Here is a 20,401-nt window from a genome sequence, read left to right as displayed (position 1 = left end):
AACTGAACAGTTCAGATTTCTAGGTGTTCAGATAGACAGTAAACTGTCGTGGAAAGCCCACATTCAGCTTCATGTTCAAGGACTTAACGCTGCCATTTTCACTATTCGAGCGGTATCTGCAGTAGGTGATTGTTCAACACGAAAATTAGTTTACTTTGCTTATTTTCATTCGTTTATGTCGTATGGTATTGTATTTTGGAGTAACTTTTCCCATGCTAAGCGGAGAAACGGGCGGTTCAGACAATAAGAGGTGAATATTAGCTTATTCCAGAGTAAGCAGCTTTCACCCGGTTAATACTCGGCAGAAATCAAACCTGCATTTGGATCGGACTTCCTTAACTCTTGTGCAGAAAAGTGTGCAGTATACTGCTGCATCCATTTTCAATAAGCTACTACTCGAATTCAAAAATCTTACCAGTAATCCACACGCTTTCAAACCGGAACTGAAGAGTTTCTTCGTCGGTCACTCCTTTTATTCTGTTGAGGAGTTCCTTGAAAAATTAAGCTCATTCGTATTGTATTGTTGATTGCGTTTACTTAAACTTATGGCTTGACATTTTTCGGGTTCATAAACATTTATTTTTATCTGTTATTACTTTTATGTTGTAATTTCATGTACTGACAAGTTCCAAGACCTTGGAGATTTGCTTCTTAATTTGGACCTACGGAACTCTACGTGTAAATAAAATAAAATACATATAAAGATGGCAGTAGTATCGCGTACACAAGATATAAAAGGACAGGGCATTGCCGGAGCTGACGTGTGTATTCAGACGATTCACGTGAAACGGTTTCCCATGTGATTGCGGCCGTATGACGGGAATGAACACGCTTTCAACGCAGAATGGTAGGTGGAGCTAGACGCATGGGACATTCCATTTCGAAAGTCGTTAGGGTATTCAATATCCCGAGATCCACCGTGTCAGGAGTGTGTGGTGCAAACCAAATTTCAGGCACTGCCTCTCACCACGGACAATGCAGTTCATTCAAGGACCGAGAGTTGCGGCGTTTGCGTAGAGCTATGGATGCTAACAAACAAGCGACTCTGCAAGAAATAACCACAGCAATCAATTTTGGACATACGATGAACGCAGTCGTCAGGATAGTGAGGCGAAATTTGGATTTAATAGGCTATGGTAGCAGGCGACCGACACGAGTGCTTTTGCCAACAGCACGACGTCTCCTGGGCTTCTGACCGTATCTGTTGGACCCTAGACGTCTGGAAAACCTTGGGCCGGTCGAATGATTCTCGATTCCTGTGGGTAAGAGCTGATAGTAGGGTTCGGGTGTGGTGAATACCCCACGAAACCTTGGACCCAGGTTGTCAACAAAGCACAGTGCAAGCTGGTGATGGGTCCGTACTGGTATGGGTTGTGTTTATATGGACTGAACTGGATCATCAGTTATGTTTCGCTACTTGATTTCGCTCTTGATTTCAAACAACGACGGAGTTTATAAGGACGACACTGCACAATGTCACTTGGCCACAATTGTTAGCGATTGGTTTGAAGAACATTCTAGACAGTTCGAATGACCACCCAGTCGCTTGACGCGAATCCAATCGAACATTTATGGGACATAATCGAGTAGTCAATCAGTGCCAAAATACAGCACCAGTAACATTTCCGCAATTATGAAAGGTTATAAATGCAGCATGGTTCAATATCTCTGCAGGGGACTTCCAACGACTTGTTGAGTCCATTCCACGTCGAGTTGCTGTACAACCCAAGGCAAAAGGACTTCCCACTCGGTATTAAAAGGCACCACATGACCCTTGTCAAAGCAGTGTAATAGCCTTTGTCCGTTCGAATGTTCTTTGAGTAAATATAAAACTATGACGTAAATCGGTCAAGGATTTCTAGAGAAGTTTTGTATTAGCGGATGACCTTTAGATGATACATATTGATTTATATATTTTATACATTAAAAACATAGGTATTTAAAAACACGCGCTTATTCGAATGCAACGTTATGTGAAAATTTCAAAGCAATTGGCGATCAACTTTTGAACAAACGAACATTTACATGTAAATATTCGTTTGCTCGACACCTTAAATCTACGTAAGTTCTTTACCAATTGCTCCGAAATTTTGCGTAACGTTTCATTCGAATACACGTGTGTTTTTACGTACCTACAGCAGCACCGTACGGTATCTACAGATATAAAAGGAGATATGTCGAGGTGAGCAGTGGTCATAATGTTTTGGTTTATCAGTGTATAAAACAAGGTTCCTCTGAAAAGCGCGGCGAATGCTCTCACAAAAGTAACAATACATGAGTTAGTAAGCTAAAATCTTACTCCTTACACAGCTCGTACTTATCTTCAACTCTTCTCATTCTGAAAGACAGTTACCAGTCACCCGCAAGAATCCGTCGCACTCGTGTCATTGCAAAATGTAACGACGTTTTGCTTCAAATTATGGCAAAACGGCGACGAAAACTCATGGAACGTCAGTGCAAGTGTACGTTGTTGAAGCAGTGAGTAAAAAGTGAGCGTTCGGATGGATTAAATGCTGTAGAGACGGAAAGGACGCTGTCGAGAATGAGCTGCGTTCGGGTCGACGCCCACAATTCCAGACAATATTGAACGAGTGCGACGGGTTCTTGCGTATGATCAGCGGGTGCCTGTGACAATGGGAGCTGAAGAGTTGAAAATACGTACGAGCAGTGTAAGGACATTCGCAGTCGTTGCGTGACCACGGTGCTTCGAACGATTCTACACTACTGGCCATTAAAATTGCTACACCAAGAAGAAATCCAGATGATAAACGGGTATTCATTGGACAAATATATTATACTAGAACTGACATGTGATTATATTTTCATGCAATTTGGGTGGATAGATCCTGAGAAATCAGTACCCAGAACAACCACCTCTGGCCGTAATAACGGCCTGGGCATTGAGTCAAAAAGAGCTTGGATGGCGTGCACATGTACAGCTGTCCATGCAGCTTCAACACGATACCACAGTTCATCAAGAGTAGTGACGCGTATTGTGACGAACCAGTTGCTCGGGCATCATTGACCAGACGTTTTCAATTGGTGAGAGATCTGGAGAATGTGCTGGCCAGGGCAGCAGTCGAACATTTTCTGTGTCCAGAAAAGCCCGTACAGGACTTGCAACAAGCGGTCGTGCATTATCCTGCTGAAAAGTAGGGTTTCGCAGGGATCAAATGAAGGACAGAGCCACGGGTCGTAACACATCTGAAATGTAACGTCCACTGTTCAAAGTGCCGTCAATGCGAACAAGAGGTGACCGAAACGTGTAACCAATGGCACCCCATAGCATCACGCCGGGTGATACCCCAGTATGGCGATGACGAATACACGTTTCCAATGTGCGTTCACCGCGATGTCCCCAAACACGGATGCGACCATCATGATGCTGTAAACAGAACCTGGATTCATCCGAAAAAATGACTTTTTGCCATTCGTGCACGCAGGTTTGTCGTTGAGTACACCATCGCAGGCGCTCCTGTCTGAGATACAGCGTCAAGGGTAACCACAGCCATGGCCTCCGAGCTGATAGTCCGTGCTGCTGCAAACGTCGTCGAACTGTTCGTGCAGATAGTTGTTGCCTTGCAAACGTCCCCATCTGTTGACTCAGGGATCGAGACGTGGCTGCACGGTCCGTTACACCATGTGGTTAAGATGCCTGTCATCTCGACTGCTAGTGATACGAGGCCGTTGGGATGCAGCACGGCGTTCCATATTACCCTCCTGAACCCACCGGTTCCATACCTGCAAACTGTCACCGGATCTCGACCAACGCGAACAGTAATGTCGCGATACGATAAACCGCAATCGCGATAGGCTACAATTCGACCTTTGTCACAGTCGCAAACGTGATGGTACGCATTTCTCCTCCTTACACGAGGCATCACAGCAAAGTTTCACCAGGCAACGCCGGTCAACTGCTGTTTGTCTAAGAGAAATCGGTTGGAAACTTTCCTCATGTCAGCACGTTATAGGTGTCGCCACCGGCGCCAACCTTGTGTGAATGCTCTGAAAAGCTAATCATTTGCATATCACAGCATCTTCTTCCTGTCGGTTTAATTTCGCGTCTGTAGCACGACATCTTGGTGGTGTAGCAATTTTAATGGCCAGTAGTGTGGAAGGAGCGTTTGCTGGCAGTTTCCAACAGCTTAAGATGCGGTGAAAGCTGCATTGTAGCTAGTGATGATTACTTTAAAGGCCAGTAAAGGTTTTTGGTTTATATCTCATGTATTGTTAGTTTTGTGAGAGCATTCGCCGCGATTTTCAGACGAACCTTGTATTATACACTGAAAAACCAAAACGTTATGACCACTGACCACCGCGACATTGACCTGGTGGCGTTGGGGGCACGTGACGCGGTAACGAAAGTATGTAAGCGGAGCAGACACGGACGGGGGGATGACCCCTCCCAAACGGAGAAGTTGATCGAATGTTCACTTGCTACTGCCGCGAGCATCTACGGAAAGAGGTAGAACCACAGTGAAACTACCACTAGGCGCTAAATGGTTGGACGTCCACGACTCTTCACAGGACGTGGGACCTGGAGGCTTTATCTGTGGCATTTCTGCTGAAAGAGAACAATGCTGGTGCATCTTCAAGTGTTCGGAGCATACCGCTCATCGTACATTGTTGAACGTGGAACTCCGCAGCAGACGTGTTCACATGTTGACCCAACGACATCGTCAATTACGGCTGCAGTGGCCACGGCACCATCAGAATTCGATTGTCGATAAATGGGAACGTGTACGCTTTACAGCTGAATCACGTTTGTGCTACACTATGTCTATGGTCGTCTCCACAAACGCTGTCATCGAGATGAACGGCGGCTCGAAACGTGCAGCGTACCGCGGACGGGGGGAGATATTCTCCTGCGCTTTCAAGAGACACGTTGACAGTTGCGAACCACCTGCATCCCTTCATGCTCGATGTCTTCCCCGATGGTGATGTCATCATTCAGGAGTATAATTATCCGTGTCTTGGAGCCATAACAGCGCTAAAATGGTTTGAGGAGCAGATAGTGAAGTCGTGTTGATATCTCAGTGACCAAATTTGGATGTTTTAAATCTTATGGAATCCATCTGGTTCTCTGTCGGGGGCAGTCACGGCGTACGCAAATGAGTGGGCCATTATTTACACGAATTACGTGACTTGTTTGTAGACATCTAATGCCACATACCTCCACAAACCTACCAATGAGCTATTGGAAGCCTGATCAGCAGAATCAGTTATGTATTTTGTTCAAAGGACAGACAAACAAGCTATTAAGCAGTGTGTCATAGCGTTTTGGCTCATCAGTGTATTCAGTTTACGTATCACAATGTTGACAACTTGGAGTCATAGCCAACAGTCATTCAATAAAGGAGATGAAGAGGATTTTACGAAACGTCTATTAGGAATTTTCTTCCTTCTTGAACACTAGTGCATCCGCAAATATACACTTCACACCGGCTAATGTGGACTGTGTTGATGTGGTTTGTATGCCTAGCGATGAGTATCACAAATTTCTATTAATGCTTCCATCAGCTGTGATATTCAGGTGCGCTAGGTAACAGCAAGAAGTGTTACGATTTTATTATGTGTCGTCGAGTCGCGGTAGTGGGTTCTTAGATTTTAAAAGAAGTCAGATTGTTACAGTTGATTAGTAATGATACAGTGGTGAATTTTTAACCCTGACTACCGGGTCAACGCGAAAATGGTGATCCTTCAACTGAAACTATTTCATTTACGTGGCAGCACAGGGGGTTGATTTGGGTCGCTGATTAATCATTCCTTCGCAGGAAATAACGCAGTTTCGGCGGATAGCAGAATCGCTAACGCCTGGCGCAGGTGCAGTGCATCTTCACACAACTCCAAAGAGAGGATGTCCCTCAAAAATGGGAACTTCATTAAAACTTTGTGGTATTACGTCGGTTGTGGGGACTGTGGGAGGCAGTGGAGTATCACAACAACCGAGCTTCGTCAACACTATCTGCGGACGCTTATCCCCTGGAGAGAAGGGCTGGAGATGTGCCACTCGTGTGTCCTTCCGAACAACTAGCAATCGACTATTTGTGTTTGTTCATATTCCAGCAGCTGCATGAACATGGTCCTACGAGCTCTTGAAAGGTGTACATATCATGAGAAATATCAATTTGTTTCGTACGTTTCTCGTTATAAGCGCATTTGCGTGGCTGAACACATGAGTACAGAGGTTATGGTATTTATCTCCCACGGGAATATAGCTGATGATAAGCTATAATAACACACAGGTAATCAAAAACAAGTGTTTATTATGATCACAATAGGAAGATTTAAAAAAGGAAAATCTCTTCTCGATAAAAATAATAATTCTCAGGCACTGACAGCCATACATCTGGAACACACAGTAAATAAACGTAGTGGGAGGTGAAGACTAAGTCACCAATAATCCCTAACGAAAGGAGGTTGAGCGTTCGCCAGAGTTCGCCGACAGATACGTATCAGGATATCGCTGGAAAGTCGTAGGTCCTGTTGCGGTGGGTTCCGACGGGGCTCTGACATGGGCGGCTAAGTGCTGGCGCATGAATTGGCCCAGAGCTTCGTTGGAGCGAACAGACGACGTGTCGGTTTGCAACCCCTAAAGAGCCGGGGCGCGGAGGGATTCGTGCTGATCCAGTCGCACACACGTGACTCGGCAGAGGTACCCTCCGCCACGCACCGTATGGTGGATTGCGGAGTATGTATGTAGATGTAGATGTAAGAAATGGGTCCCTGGTAAGGAGGACCTCTGGAGGTGCTCGTCCAGACTTCTATCGTCGTTTTGATCGAAGCAGTCCGGGGAGCCAATGCGTTGTTTATATACATCCCAGTGATGCTCCAGTGTCTGTGGCGTTGCCGATCCCTCAAGGCGAACGTCGGGTACATGGCAGTATTACTGAGTAGAGCTCGGGTGGGCGAAGGAATGGTAAGTAGTTCTCGGTCAGAGAGGGAGGAGGGTGGGAGGGGGGGAGGGAGGGAGGGAGGGAGGGAGGGAGGGAGGGAGGGAGGGAGAGAGAGAGAGAGAGAGAGAGAGAGAGAGAGAGAGAAGAACTGCTTCGATGATCGAGGCAGACAATTGAGGTGCTCCCTGATGTGACAGAGGATAAAACATGATTTCAAGAGGATTTTGTAGAGAGACAGTACATTTGGAAAAAAAAAAATAGTTTTCATTAATTTTGTTGAAAGCGGTATCCGAGCAATTATTGGAGCGTAAAGAGTGTATTGTGTCTAACAGTATCAACGTATTGGTATCCAGGACGAATTATCAGTCACTTGTGCAGTACTCTAATTAGCTTTCTCCCTCCATTGTTGGTCAAAATATTTCATTAAGAAAGGGAAAGAGTAAATCTCATACAATTTAAAGACTGTTTGCAAAACTAATTCTTATGGTGTGTGACTATGATAAAGGAAAGGTCACTGTTCATTGTTCCTTTTTGTTGCATTGAAAGGACTCAATATAACTTCAAAATATTTTCCTATTCGTTTATAATTATTTCATGAAGCTTATCCCCAATATTTAGTGAAAGATAGTTTTGGCAAAACCTACACTTTCATGCATTGCGCTACTGCGTGGTCAGTGACCTGTATTTTCAGAAAAGGAACAAAAATGTTATTTGTTAATGGAGCCGTATTAATAGAATAAAAAAGGATAAGACAGTCTGACACGCATTGATTTATTACAGGTACATGCAGTTCGGCACTTTACATTCTCGCAGTTTGCAGATAGAGTAGAGCAAATTTATTCGCTATTGTAAAACCTAAATGAACCTATTGAGAGAAAATTAGGAATACAATTCATTAGGAAAATTTCATATAAATTTAGCTGACGTATTTTTTCAATGGGGTATTTCTTTTGTTACGCAACAGTTAGCCATTGCGTGTGAATGTTTCACGAGAAAACCACTCTGCTATTAGTGACAACCATTCTTCAACTCATTATACAAATACTCAGATACAGTTTACAGTAGTTAATATCATACACATGGCTGGCTCTGAGCACTATGGGACAAAACTTCTGTGGTCATCAGTCCCCTAGAACTTAGAACTACTTAAACCTAACTAACCTACGGACATCACACACATCCATGCCCGAGGCAGGATTCGAACCTGCGACCGTAGCGCCGTCCGCGGTGGTCTCGCGGTTCTAGGCGCGCAGTCCGGGACCGCGCGACTGCTACGGTCGCAGGTTCGAATCCTGCCTCGGGCATGGATGTGTGAGATGTCCTTAGGTTAGTTAGGTTTAAGTAGTTCTAAGTTCTAGGGGACTGATGACCACAGCTGTTAAGTCCCATAGTGCTCAGAGCCATTTTTGCGACCGTAGCAGTCGCGCGGTTCCGGACTGAGCGCCTAAACCGCGAGACCACCGCGGCCCCATACACATCAAAAGTAATTTGCACAGTTAAGTTCTGTTTAAGAGTCGGGTAGCGAAGGCGATTCTAGATGAGACACTGTAATCGGAATTTAAAAGTACTCGTACTTGCTTTCACAGTACTAGCGATGGGGTTTTAACACACACAGTTTTCACACAACGAGTTTCAATTTTTATAAGTTTCGCTCTTCATTTCTTTATGTCACTTCCTTTCTGTGTCCACATTTCGGAACAAATGAGTTAAGGCCGGAAAGAAACAGATGTGGTGTGACAGAAAGATTCTGAAACTTGAGTGGTCTGGTAGAGGACTAATGAGGTGGTTTTTTACAGAACCGGCTAGGAAAAGTACATGTGGGTAACACAAGAAAAAGGGACATGATGGGAGACGTGTGTTACATAAGGGAGTAATTTCCATGTTGACTAGTAGAGGTGTCCCAACCCTACCTGGGCACATTAGAAGAAGACGAGTATGATTTCCAAATTGAAATGGCAAATATTAAATTTATCATCACTTTCCATAATAGAAATTTTATGGACTTTTTTTACCGATTGTGTAACAGATGTTCACTTCTTCAGCCGCACTGCTCCTTGCTTTGGGCCGCATGGAACCCGCGTGCCGTGAGTTGGACCCCATGGTCTAGAGAGAGACGTAGATGGCAAAAAATGTGCTCTGATATACATCCAACAAATAATTGAGGACATTGGGTGGGAGTGTTACTAGGAATTTAAAAGGTTGGCACAGGAAGTCAGGGTGACTCATCATACCAGTCAGCAGACAGACTCGCAAAGAACGTTATTTGCTTCTGGCTATACTCACAGCTTTATCTCCGGGATATTTTTCAAGTGCTGTGATTTGGTGTACGAGCTCCGTCTTATTTCCCATTATTAATTTAGGAAATTCTCTCTCGCTCTGCAATCTTTATCAATAACGCTGTTCACCAAATTACAGTTGAATCTACTAGTAACCGACGAGTCATGGGATCACAACCAAATGCCACATCATAGCAGACAAGTTTGCAGTCCACACAAGGGGAGTCTAAAAAACGTGTTCCTCCCGGTGAAATATTCACTGTAGGACTATTCTTAGAAGTCGTAAATATAACCTGTAACCTCATTCAAAGAAACGTTTTTGTCGATGTAATCGTGCATCCTGTTTAACTAGTTCTTCACACAAGTCAACATACGAGGTGCATTCAAGTTCTAAGGCCTCCGATTTCTTTTCTCTGGACTGGAAAGAGATAGAAACATGCGCATTGTTTTAAAATGAGGCCGCGTTCATTGTCAATACGTCCCAGAGATGGCAGCACCGTACGGCAGATGGAATTTTTCCGCCAGTGGCGAGAATGAGAACTGTTTTAAATACTTAAAATGGCAACGTTTTCCTTAGTTGAACAGCGTTCAATCATTCGTTTTCTGAATTTGCGTGGTGTGAAACCAATTGAAATTCATCGACAGTTGAAGGAGACAAGTGGTGATGGAGTTATGGATGTGTCGAAAGTGCGTTTATGGGTGCGACAGTTTAATGAAGGCAGAACATCGTGTGACAACAAACCGAAACGAACTCGGACTCGCACAAGCCGGTCTCACGACATGATCGAGAAAGTGGAGAGAATTGTTTTGGGGGATCGCCGAATGACTGTTGAACAGATCGCCTCCAGAGTTGGCATTTCTGTGGGTTCTGTGTACACAATCCTGCATGACGACCTGAAAATGCGAAAAGTGTCATCCAGGTGGTTGCCACGAATGCTGACGGACGACCACATGGCTGCCCGTGTGGCATAATGACAAGCAATGTTGACGCGCAATGACAGCATGAATGGGACTTTCTTATCGTCGGTTGTGACAATGGATGAGACGTGGATGCCATTTTTCAATCCAGAAACAAAGCTCCAGTCAGCTCAATGGAAGCACACAGATCCAAAGCCACCAAAAAAATTTCGGGTAACCGCCAGTGCTGAAAAAATAATGGTGTCCATGTTCTGGGACAGCGAGGGCGTAATCCTTACCCATTGCGTTCCAGAGGGCACTACGGTAACAGGTGCATCCTACGAAAATGTTTTGAAGAACAAATTCCTTCCTGCACTGCAACAAAAACGTCCAGGAAGGGCTGCGCGTGTGCTGTTTCACCAAGACAACGCACCCGCACATCGAGCTAACGTTACGCAACAGTTTCTTCGTGATAACAACTTTGAAGTGATTCCTCATGCTCCCTACTCACCTGACCTGGCTCCTAGTGACTTTTGGCTTTTTCCAACAATGAAAGACACTCTCCGTGGCCGCACATTCACCAGCCGTGCTGCTATTGCCTCAGCGATTTTCCAGTGGTCAAAACAGACTCCTAAAGAAGCCTTCGCCGCTGCCATGGAATCATGGCGTCAGCTTTGTGAAAAATGTGTGCGTCCGCAGGGCGATTACGTCGAGAAGTAACGCCAGTTTCATCGATTTCGGGTGAGTAGTTAATTAGAAAAAAAATCGGAGGCCTTAGAACTTTAATGCATCGCGTAAAGGTAGATTGCAACTGAGAAAAAATAAGTAAGGTTTTACGTCGGCGATAAAATAATTAGAGATAGAGCACAAATTCGGAGAGGACAAAGATGAGGACGAAAATTGATCACATCAATTAAAGAACGTGACCATGAGTACGTGGCAAGTCCATGTAAATGATTCTATGTTTTGTAGTTGTCTCAATTCTCAAGTTAGTCAAGTATTTGAAGTGTCTATCCCATTCACAATTTTGCCCTTGCTATCAAGGATGGAACTGAACGGCAAATTGTTTTAGAATAAAGAAGTTCATTCAAAGACATATTACATTTACGGGAAGCGGCACAAAGGAATCTGAATTCTTAAAACTTGTGCACACTTGTATGTTAACCGGAGGCCTAGAAATTACGGAGAGGCTCCGTTCCCGCCGCAGCCGCAGTGGTCCACAACCCCACGACGACTACCGCAGTACACTTCGCCCTCGCTGCCCCACACCGAACCCCTCTTTCAGGGTTATTGTGCGGTTCGATCCCCCGTGCCCCCCCCCCCCCCCCAAGGGAACGTCTCACACCAGACGAGTGTAACCCCTATGTTTGAGTGGTAGAGTAATGGCGGTGTACGCATACGTGGAGAACTTGTTTGCGCAGCAATCGCCAACATAATGTAGCTGAGGCATAATACGGGAACCAGCCCGCATTCGCCGAGGCAGATGGAAAACCGCCTAAAAACCATCCACAGACTGGCCGCCTGCCGGCCGGTGTGGTCGTGCGGTTAAAGGCGCTGCAGTCTGGAACCGCGTGACCGCTACGGTCGCAGGTTCGAATCCTGCCTCGGGCATGGATGTGTGTGATGTCCTTAGGTTAGTTAGGTTTAATTAGTTCTAAGTTCTAGGCGACTGATGACCTCAGAAGTTAAGTCGCATAGTGCTACGAGCCATTTGAACCATTTTTTGAACTGGCCGCCTCACCGTACCTCGACACAAGTCCGCCGGGCGGATTCGTGCCGGGGACCAGGCGCTCGTTACCAAACCGAACGGCTAACCGGGCGGGCGTTGTTTACACTTACTTGGGGTGAACGTTGTGTAACTGAAACGCGGAACGTTTTTCACTTCAGAGGGATTTTTGTAGTAAAAATCTGAGCAGCTGTCTCTCGTTTTATCCGAAGCTATTTTGTCGTTGTACTGTTAGTTTCAATTCTGCAACGTATTTTCCGTTCTATTTCTTAGTTAATTACTCTCTGAGCCCTCTCCTGTTGCTGTCGTATATTCAGCTGAACTGGTCCTCTCACCGCTCTGTATTCCTGTTGCTCTCAAGTTTGCATTGGAATTATGACTTTAAAAAAAATGTATGCGCTGCGTTAACCTGTCACAGGCGATTTAATTTGACAGATTTATAAGTTCATCATTATTCCAGTCTACATAGTTTTAGCTACATATATAACCTGGCATACGCAAAATTTGTGGTTTTACACATAAAAAAATATTCATTTTTTCTGAATTTTTCGATAATAACCAGTTTTTTGTTTATTTGTTAGTTAAAGGGCATCGATTTCACAGACATTGGAAACAGATCACCGACTCCACTGAAATGTCGTCAGTGAAGGAATCAAATCAAAATTGTTTGAAACATCGTAGAGAAGGTAACGTGCTCCAACAGTGCAGCTACTTGGTGCTGTTAGAGGCACAGTGAGAATAATTTACTATTAGTTATCTTTTCTCATGTTTGCTAACTGTGAAATTTGTTATGCAGAACTGACAAGGACCTAATTAAAAACTGGCAGTTGGAGACTGACGCGAGTTATTTGAGCAAGCTCGTTACTTTTTATCGGGCGGTTTTAGTTTCCTGGTTACATGAATATTAATTAGTTTCACAACTTCTGCTTTAAATGCAGGCGCCATTTGCAGAAAACGTGCCATGAATTTTTCAAAATACACAGACAGGTAGTACGCTTTATTCGCATGAGAAAAAGAGAAGTCCACGTTTCTCAAACAGGACAGTCACGTACATTGTACAGGGTTTTAGGACTGGCAGTGCAGTAGGAATTTATCTCCTAGTTTTCAAGCTTACACAGCTTTACGGACAGAATCCAACATTTTCCAGTCTCGTTTTATATGGTCGTCATTATTTCATGGACGTCCACAATGGAGACGGAAAATATAATGCAAGCAAAATATAATCTGATACTGACCAGTACAGTATTGTCCAATATAAATCAGTACTTAAATACTTCCGTGCACGGTGAGCTGTATGAAAACCGTGTAATGACGATGTCTGTATGGTGGGAAGGTGATCTTGGACCGCAAGATTCTTATGTAGCGGCGGTTTGCAATAGGCATACGAACTCAACTACGAGTACCACAGCGGCAAGAACACTTATGGTGCACTGCGCGGTCTAAGTTCATTGAATGAGGGTGCCTAATGGTCCCAGAAAACAGAGGTCATCAGATTTTGGTAGTTATTTTAAAATCAGTGGAATTTGTGGCTAATGATTGCCACATAGCACCGTCATTTGTCAGCCGTCTCTGCTGAGAAGATTGCTCCGTTGTAGGTCATAGTAAGCCTATGTTTTTTTTTTCTCTGTGTCTCTGAAGACTACATCGTTTGCGGTATTCTTTTAGCTCTAGCAGTAAGCACCTCAAATGCTCTGAACTACTATATCGGTAGCTCTACAGCACATCGATGACCGAATGAATTGGCGCAATTGTTAATACAGTGTAATTGGGCTGAGCGATTTCAAACCCCCGTCCAGTCATCCTAATTGAGGTTATCCGTGTTTTCTTTCAATAACTCAAATACCGGGGTGACTTCTTCAAGAGCGACGGTTTAGTCCTTGCTCCATCCTAGTCCAGTGCGAAGTGTCTCGATGTCGACCAACAATTGTAACTTTCCTCACACCATGCAGTAAAATATATATGACAAACTGTAACAATACATATTATCGTATTTACATGAGATTGTCTGTCTTGACTTTTCACTCTTTTCTACGGAAGGAAGATCCACCGAACACCCACAACGTTTTCCCCCTTGAACGGTATTCACTATGAAATAAGTTTTCTGAGCATCGTGCTGCATAACAATGTAAAAAACTATGTTGCAGAAACCACGGCTACAGTGGCTCTCTTCTGGATCTACCGATGATCATCATTAGACCCAGAATAACGTCACTGTGACCCCGCAACGTTGGTTTCTCCAGTATAGTTTTTTACGTTATGACAAGGTGGTCCCCTGGGTCTACTGGTCATCAGTAGACCCAGGTATGTCAGCTGATCCTGGCCGCGGAAGCCTACGCGATTGTATTTTCATTACGATGATTTCTCAACCAAGTTTCGTGGATACCATAGACTTCTTTTCGTCCCTGTACCTCATTCATGTTCCCCGAAATCCTCGTCTAATGGGAGGCTTTATTTCTTTTGTTTTGGTCATCATCCGTAAGGTTGATTGATTCAGTTCTCCAGTCCGTTTCAGTACACCCGCTGCATTTCTCATCATCAGGCATGCCTTGCTATTCTTTTATCCGTTCAGCTACTGTCGTTAGCAATGAGTTTTACGTAATATGGGGCCATCCATTCTCTTCGTTTTATTACTTTCTTCATTGGGTATTTTTTTCTTCTTGACGTTTTCCAGGGCATTTCCTTCCTCATTCGATCTAGCCAACTGATTTTGTTCAGTCACTGGTAACCAACATTACAATATGTCCATTGCCTAGAATAACAGAGGTCTTCAGTCACGCCTTGATTAACGGTCTGAAAACAGGAACTGAAGCACTACCCGAAAAGGACATGGCAATAGCACCGTCCGATTACCGTCCTATTTGCATTCTTCCGATACTCTCCAGTCCACGACCAAGTCACCGATTACTTAACAGTAGACAACCTAATAGTCGATTATTATAACAGATGACCTGCAGCTTTCCTCGTAGAGAACGGAGGTGACTAATGTTCTTCTGAGACTTTAGCACAGCTTTTGACTCTGTCGATTTCGATGTTTTATTTTCCAAACATTGCAGCCTAAATTCCTCTCCGAGTACTGGTTTCGCTCGTATCTGACATTACGTCAAAAACGCGTCATGTGCGGCACCATAAAGTCGCAATGGAGACATATTGCATTAGGCGTCCTCCAAGAATTCTGTATTAGGTCCTACTCTCTTGGCAGTGCTTGTCTGTGACATCATCTCGTACTACTGTAAATACCACATGTATGCTGACAACTTCCAGTCATAGATGAGTGCAAAAATCAATAAACATGAAGACAGCTATTTATGTGCATTATCAAAATAGACATGAAACACAGAGTTAAAGGTCAGTTCAGCAAAATCCAAGACGTCGTAGTTGGTCATGCAAGGTTCATTAGCCCGAAATATTTGGAATACCCATCATTTTTAACCCTGAATTTAACAAATAACTATTTCTCCTTCTCAGCAAGGAGTCCACAAGTAATCACTGACGAAAACTTAAACTGTGCTGAGCATCTAGCTGTCCCTTTTGTTCTGAAAAGGGAAGTGGTATAAATGCTCGCACTGCCAGTTGTTGATTACAGTGATGTTATCTCGTAAGGTTTTTTGCATGAAAACTCACGGACTCTGGAAGGAGATGACCACCTGCACCACATATATCTGTGACGTTCGATGTCTTTAATCCTATATCGCCATCTCATTCAAAACTACACAGCCTTTGTGCAGACGACCCCAGACATTGTCATACACACTGTCTCCTCTGCCGACTTATCAGCGTAAACAGCCCTTCGTATCTCTCCTCGACCTTAAAGCTCTTGTCTGAACAACAGAGCACAAACACTCGTTCCCATCAGAGAAAAATACTTTCTGCTCTACCCCATCATTCAGCCGCTTTCTAAAAATCCCTTTCAGTAGCAGAGATCCACTGTGTAATGAACTCCTTGGTTATATAGGTTGTGACAAATCTACTTAAGCAACAGTAATGTCTGACTTTGTTCCTGTACGCACTCGTTAACTAATTACAGCTAAGTATGCCCATTTTCAACCGGATGTTACCTATTTCCAGAAGATCTTAGCTAGTGCAGTACGCTCAAATTTCTCTCCCTCAGAACTTGCTGTCTCAGAAATTATTATATATATTCATTTTTAATTCTATTAATACCATTTTATTAGCATCATTCACATTAAAATTATTATCATTACTTCAATAACTACGTTGTCAAAAAATACTGAGTGAGTAAAACCTTGGTCCATGTAAGAGAGGGCTTGAAAGCCCTAATTTAATCAAGTTAAAGAAATAAATATAAATACATAAATTATCCACATTTCGTGCTACGAAGAGTCGCACTCAAAACTTAGATTATTCTTCCCATCGTCTTAAGGTTTATATTTTTTGGATTTCAGCAGCTGTTTCTTTTTATAGGCAAAAATCGTCTTTCTTTATCTATTCTACCTGCAGGATAATAAAATTCATCCAACTCGTCAAGGAACCACTCTTGAAGAAATGTTTTCTTGTATCCACATACTCCATCACGAAGCGCAAAACATTTACCTTTGCATGGATGCAACCTCACTCGCTAAAAACGAAACCCTTTTAAGACTACTTTGCTTTAAGACTGTCTGTCTGTCTGTCTCTCTGTCTGTCTATTACGACCTTTTTGTCTCAGGATCGGTTTGAGGTACCACGTTGAAATCTATGTCCAATACTAAGGCAAAATAAAAATTTTTATCTTATGAGTGAATGCAATCAAAAGATAGCCACTTATGTCACATATTTTGATACTCGAAAGCTCAGTCATCAAAACTTTACATGCCTATATACACAATTAAGTTCGACCGGACGCTGAGAGCGCGACTGCTATTCTCACTTGTCCGTTTTTCTTCTTTGTCTAATCTGAAATGTCGACGTTAGTTATAAACGGAGGGCAACCTTCGAATTTTGTAAGGAAGCATAGATTGTATAAATGTAAGAGCCACTTCCCGACACGAGAGAAGTTTCATTAAAGAAAAAGAGCCATACACTAAAGAAAGTGGATAACAGATAATCTTTTGTGATTCGAAGAGGTGCGGATGCAAGAGCTGGTCTTGGGGATCACTACAATCACCACCTCAACCAAAACTACGGCCGCTTATCTTACCAGTCTTTATTCTTTTTAAGCTAGAGATCAGGGTCGATATGATCTAGCTTTCCTGCGTAATTAGTGACGTTTTGAAAAAGGGAAATGCAGAATTCGTCCTCCCCTCTTCAACGTCGAATCGATATGATGAGCTCAACTTTTCAAAAGAAACATGATGGCATTTATGTTGACCGGTTTCGAGAAATATTTAAAAGGAGAAAAAAAAAGAAAAAAACGTAGGTCCGGTTAATCGATATGGGAAAGAACTATGCTCCTCCGGAACAGGAAGAATGTGGCATATGATGAAACAAGCAGTTGAACACTGACTAGAAAACTTCTGCAATTATCTCGCAACTGTCACAATATTCCTTCCATACCTACTAAAATTTACTGAAATTAATTTAATCAGTCATCATCTGGCAGTCTGGCAGTCTTAAGGACCGGAGGAAGCGGCTGTTAAGGTAATCGTTATAAATATTCTAGCTTAGAAGCACTAATATTAAGAAAACAGCTACAGCAATCGGGACTCAAACTACAGTTATCTGTATGTCTTAAGTTAATACCGAGCGAGGTGGCGCAGTGGTTAGCACACTGGACTCGCATTCGGGAGGACGACGGTTCAATCCCGTCTCCAGCTATCCTGATTTAGGTTTTCCGTGATTTCCCTAAATCGTTTCAGGCAACTGCCGGGATGGTTCCTTTGAAAGGGCACGGCCGATTTCCTTCCCAATCCCTCCCTAACCCGAGCTTGCGCTCCGTCTCTAATGACCTCGCTGTCGACGGGACGTTAAACACTAACCACCACCACCATCTTAAGTTAATCGCATATAAAAGGAACTTCAAAAGCATTCAAGGTCAAAGTAGAAAATGTGAACCACTTGACACACATAACCATAGTTATGGTGTCTCTCCTTGCCCTTTTTAACATCTAGGGAATGTTACGGAAAGGCTGATGGCTCAGTGCAAGCTATCAGAGCTTTATAAATTTTTTACTAACTATGGGTGCACGAAGAGGCAGCTAATGTGATCGGTGTTTACCGCCTTCAGGAAGCAACGCGTTTGTGGATGCGCGGTAACATGGGTAAGCGGGAGAGACAATCTAGTGTTGCTGTTTTTAAACTAAGGCGAGGACTTCGTATCTGAATAACTCTGTGGTTCATATGGCTCTGAGCACTGTGTGACTTAACTTCTGAGGTCATCAGTCGCCTAGAACTTAGAACTAATTAAACCTAACTAACCTAAGGACATCACACATATCCATGCCCGAGGAAGGTTCGAACCTGGGACCGTAGCGGTCGCTCGGTTCCAGAGTGTAGCACCTAGAACCGCACGGCCACTCCGGTCGGCAATAATTCTGTGCTTTAATTTCTGATTTCAAAAGTGAAGTGCATTTAATGCAGGATTAACTTTTACAGCTAGATGATAATAAGTGGCTAAAATACCTATAACGAGAAATAATTTCCCTAAACCTAGATTTACGGAAAAACAAAGCAATTCGTCCATTGGTGAAGGCACTAGACTCCCTTTCCGGAGGAGTATGGTCCACATCCCCATCCATCCAACTGCATTTAGGCTTTTTGTATTTCCCTAAACCTACACAAAACGAAGAAGTAATATTCTAAGACTATAACATCAGTCAGTCACAGAAGGAATTGGTTAACTCATAGAAATTCCCGGGTGTAACATCTGTAGGGGCATGAACTGGAACGTTCACATAGGCTCATTCATCCGAAAGGCAGGTAGCAGACTTCGATATAGCGGTAAAATAGTTGGGAAATGTAATCAGCCTAGAATACTGCTCACGTGTGTGGGCCTCCGTACCAGACAGGACTAACAGGAGATACTGAAAAGTTTGTTTCACCCACGGGGGAGTGTCGCAAAGATGATGAAAGAACTGAACCAGCAGAGTCTTGAAGAAGACCGAAACCATCCCCAGAAAGACTACTTACAAAGTTTGAAGAACCGTCTTAAAATACTGATTTTAGAATTATACCACAATCCCCTACACGTCACTCCCATAGGAACCGTGAGGACAAGATTAGATTAATTACATCGTGCATAGATGCACTTACAGATTCCTCCCGTGTTCCGTACGTAAATGTAGCGGTGAAAAGCTCTAGTTAACTGGCGAAATGGGACGTATCCTCTGCAAAACACTTGACAGTGGTTTGTGCAGCATGTACATAGAGATTTTGAAAGTGGTAAATCTTTCAATGGTTTGCAGGGAATGGACATAGAGAGGTTGAAGTGGTAAATCTTTCAAGGAAAATGCTAAGATGTTTTCTTTGGAAAGGCCGATTTCCGTTCCCCATCCATGATCTACACCAGCTTGTGCGTCGTTTAAAATGACATCGTTGTAGACGTGACGTTATACCTCGAGCTTCCGTAATTCCTAAAGAATAAAACGAGTTCAGTTGATCTGGCGCCCGCAAATTATCTCCGTCGCCCTAGAAACTGTACAGCCCGCGCTATCTAGCGGAGGAAGGTCGCACTGACTGCTCGCTTGACACGGCTCAGCTGGGCAGCTGCAGACATAACCTTCCAAACACATTCATGTTTGCTTAGAATATAAGTTACAGAAACGAGGTTAGTACACAGTACCCGGTGCACATAGCAGGAAATTACTTTTTATAACACGCTCTTTGTGCTGTTAGTAGGAAGAAAAGTCTATCATTTGCTACTTACATTACTGTGCACACTCTTCCGACCGCCAATGCTCCTCAGCACAGTAACCGGCAAGCTTCTATCGAAGCTTCGATACTTATCGCTTTGAACGTAAGAGTATCGATACTTTAGCAGCAAGTTGTTGGAAGAAGTTCGCTGCTAGAGAAATGAGGAGAAGTGCTATCTGAAGATATTTCGGTCTGGTATATACAACAACGGAAGAATAATAATTCTGAAAGTGAGAAAGGTATTTTATCAATTGGTGAAGGCATGGTGAGATATTGTCAAACTGTGCCAGGTATTTAACTGAAATAAGTAATAAAAGCGACGTTAGGCCTATATGTTAAATGCGTATTACGGGGTATAATCGTCAGTACTATGTACTTTCTTTTAGCAGAATTTTATTGAACATAAGCACATTTTATTTAACATTTAACATAAGCACATCACACACCAGAACGTGAAAGTAAACAAAGCTTGTATCATAAACAGCTGGAACAGTAATCAAAAACCTACCTTGCAGTCATTTCATCGATATAAAACCAGCACATTTAACAAACACAGGTTGGTATAACATAAATCAGGAATTGCTGCGGTCAGTCTAGAACCCCACCCCCATTATCCAGTTAATAAATTCACTATCCGTTATGATGACTCCAGTCAATGAATATGCGCAATTTATTTCACGCCGTCCACGCGTGATATCCTACACTCTGGGAAAGAAATAACTAGGGGATTCAGTATTTCTAAATGTGGGAACGCACACCAGCACCTACCACAGAGTGGTACAGTCATACGTTACTCTAGCGTGACGTGCAATGTTGTA

At 43.4% G+C, this 20,401-nt stretch overlaps 1 protein-coding gene across 1 annotated transcript in view; it reads right to left on the bottom strand.

Moving 5' to 3' along the window:
• LOC124795468 (5-formyltetrahydrofolate cyclo-ligase-like) overlaps window positions 1–19,655 on the bottom strand; it is a 98,010-nt gene extending 78,355 nt beyond the window's left edge. The window contains exon 1 of the mRNA XM_047259501.1: window positions 19,597–19,655. The gene's annotated coding sequence lies outside the window, so the exon portion shown is untranslated. The remainder of the gene's footprint in view (window positions 1–19,596) is intronic.
• Between the last annotated feature and the right edge of the window lie 746 nt (window positions 19,656–20,401).

The sequence above is a fragment of the Schistocerca piceifrons genome, chromosome 4 (assembly GCF_021461385.2).
Source record: "Schistocerca piceifrons isolate TAMUIC-IGC-003096 chromosome 4, iqSchPice1.1, whole genome shotgun sequence".
Taxonomy (NCBI): Eukaryota; Metazoa; Arthropoda; class Insecta; order Orthoptera; family Acrididae; genus Schistocerca; species Schistocerca piceifrons.
Note: the sequence above shows the minus strand (reverse complement) of the source record. Positions and strands in the feature narration are given on the sequence as shown.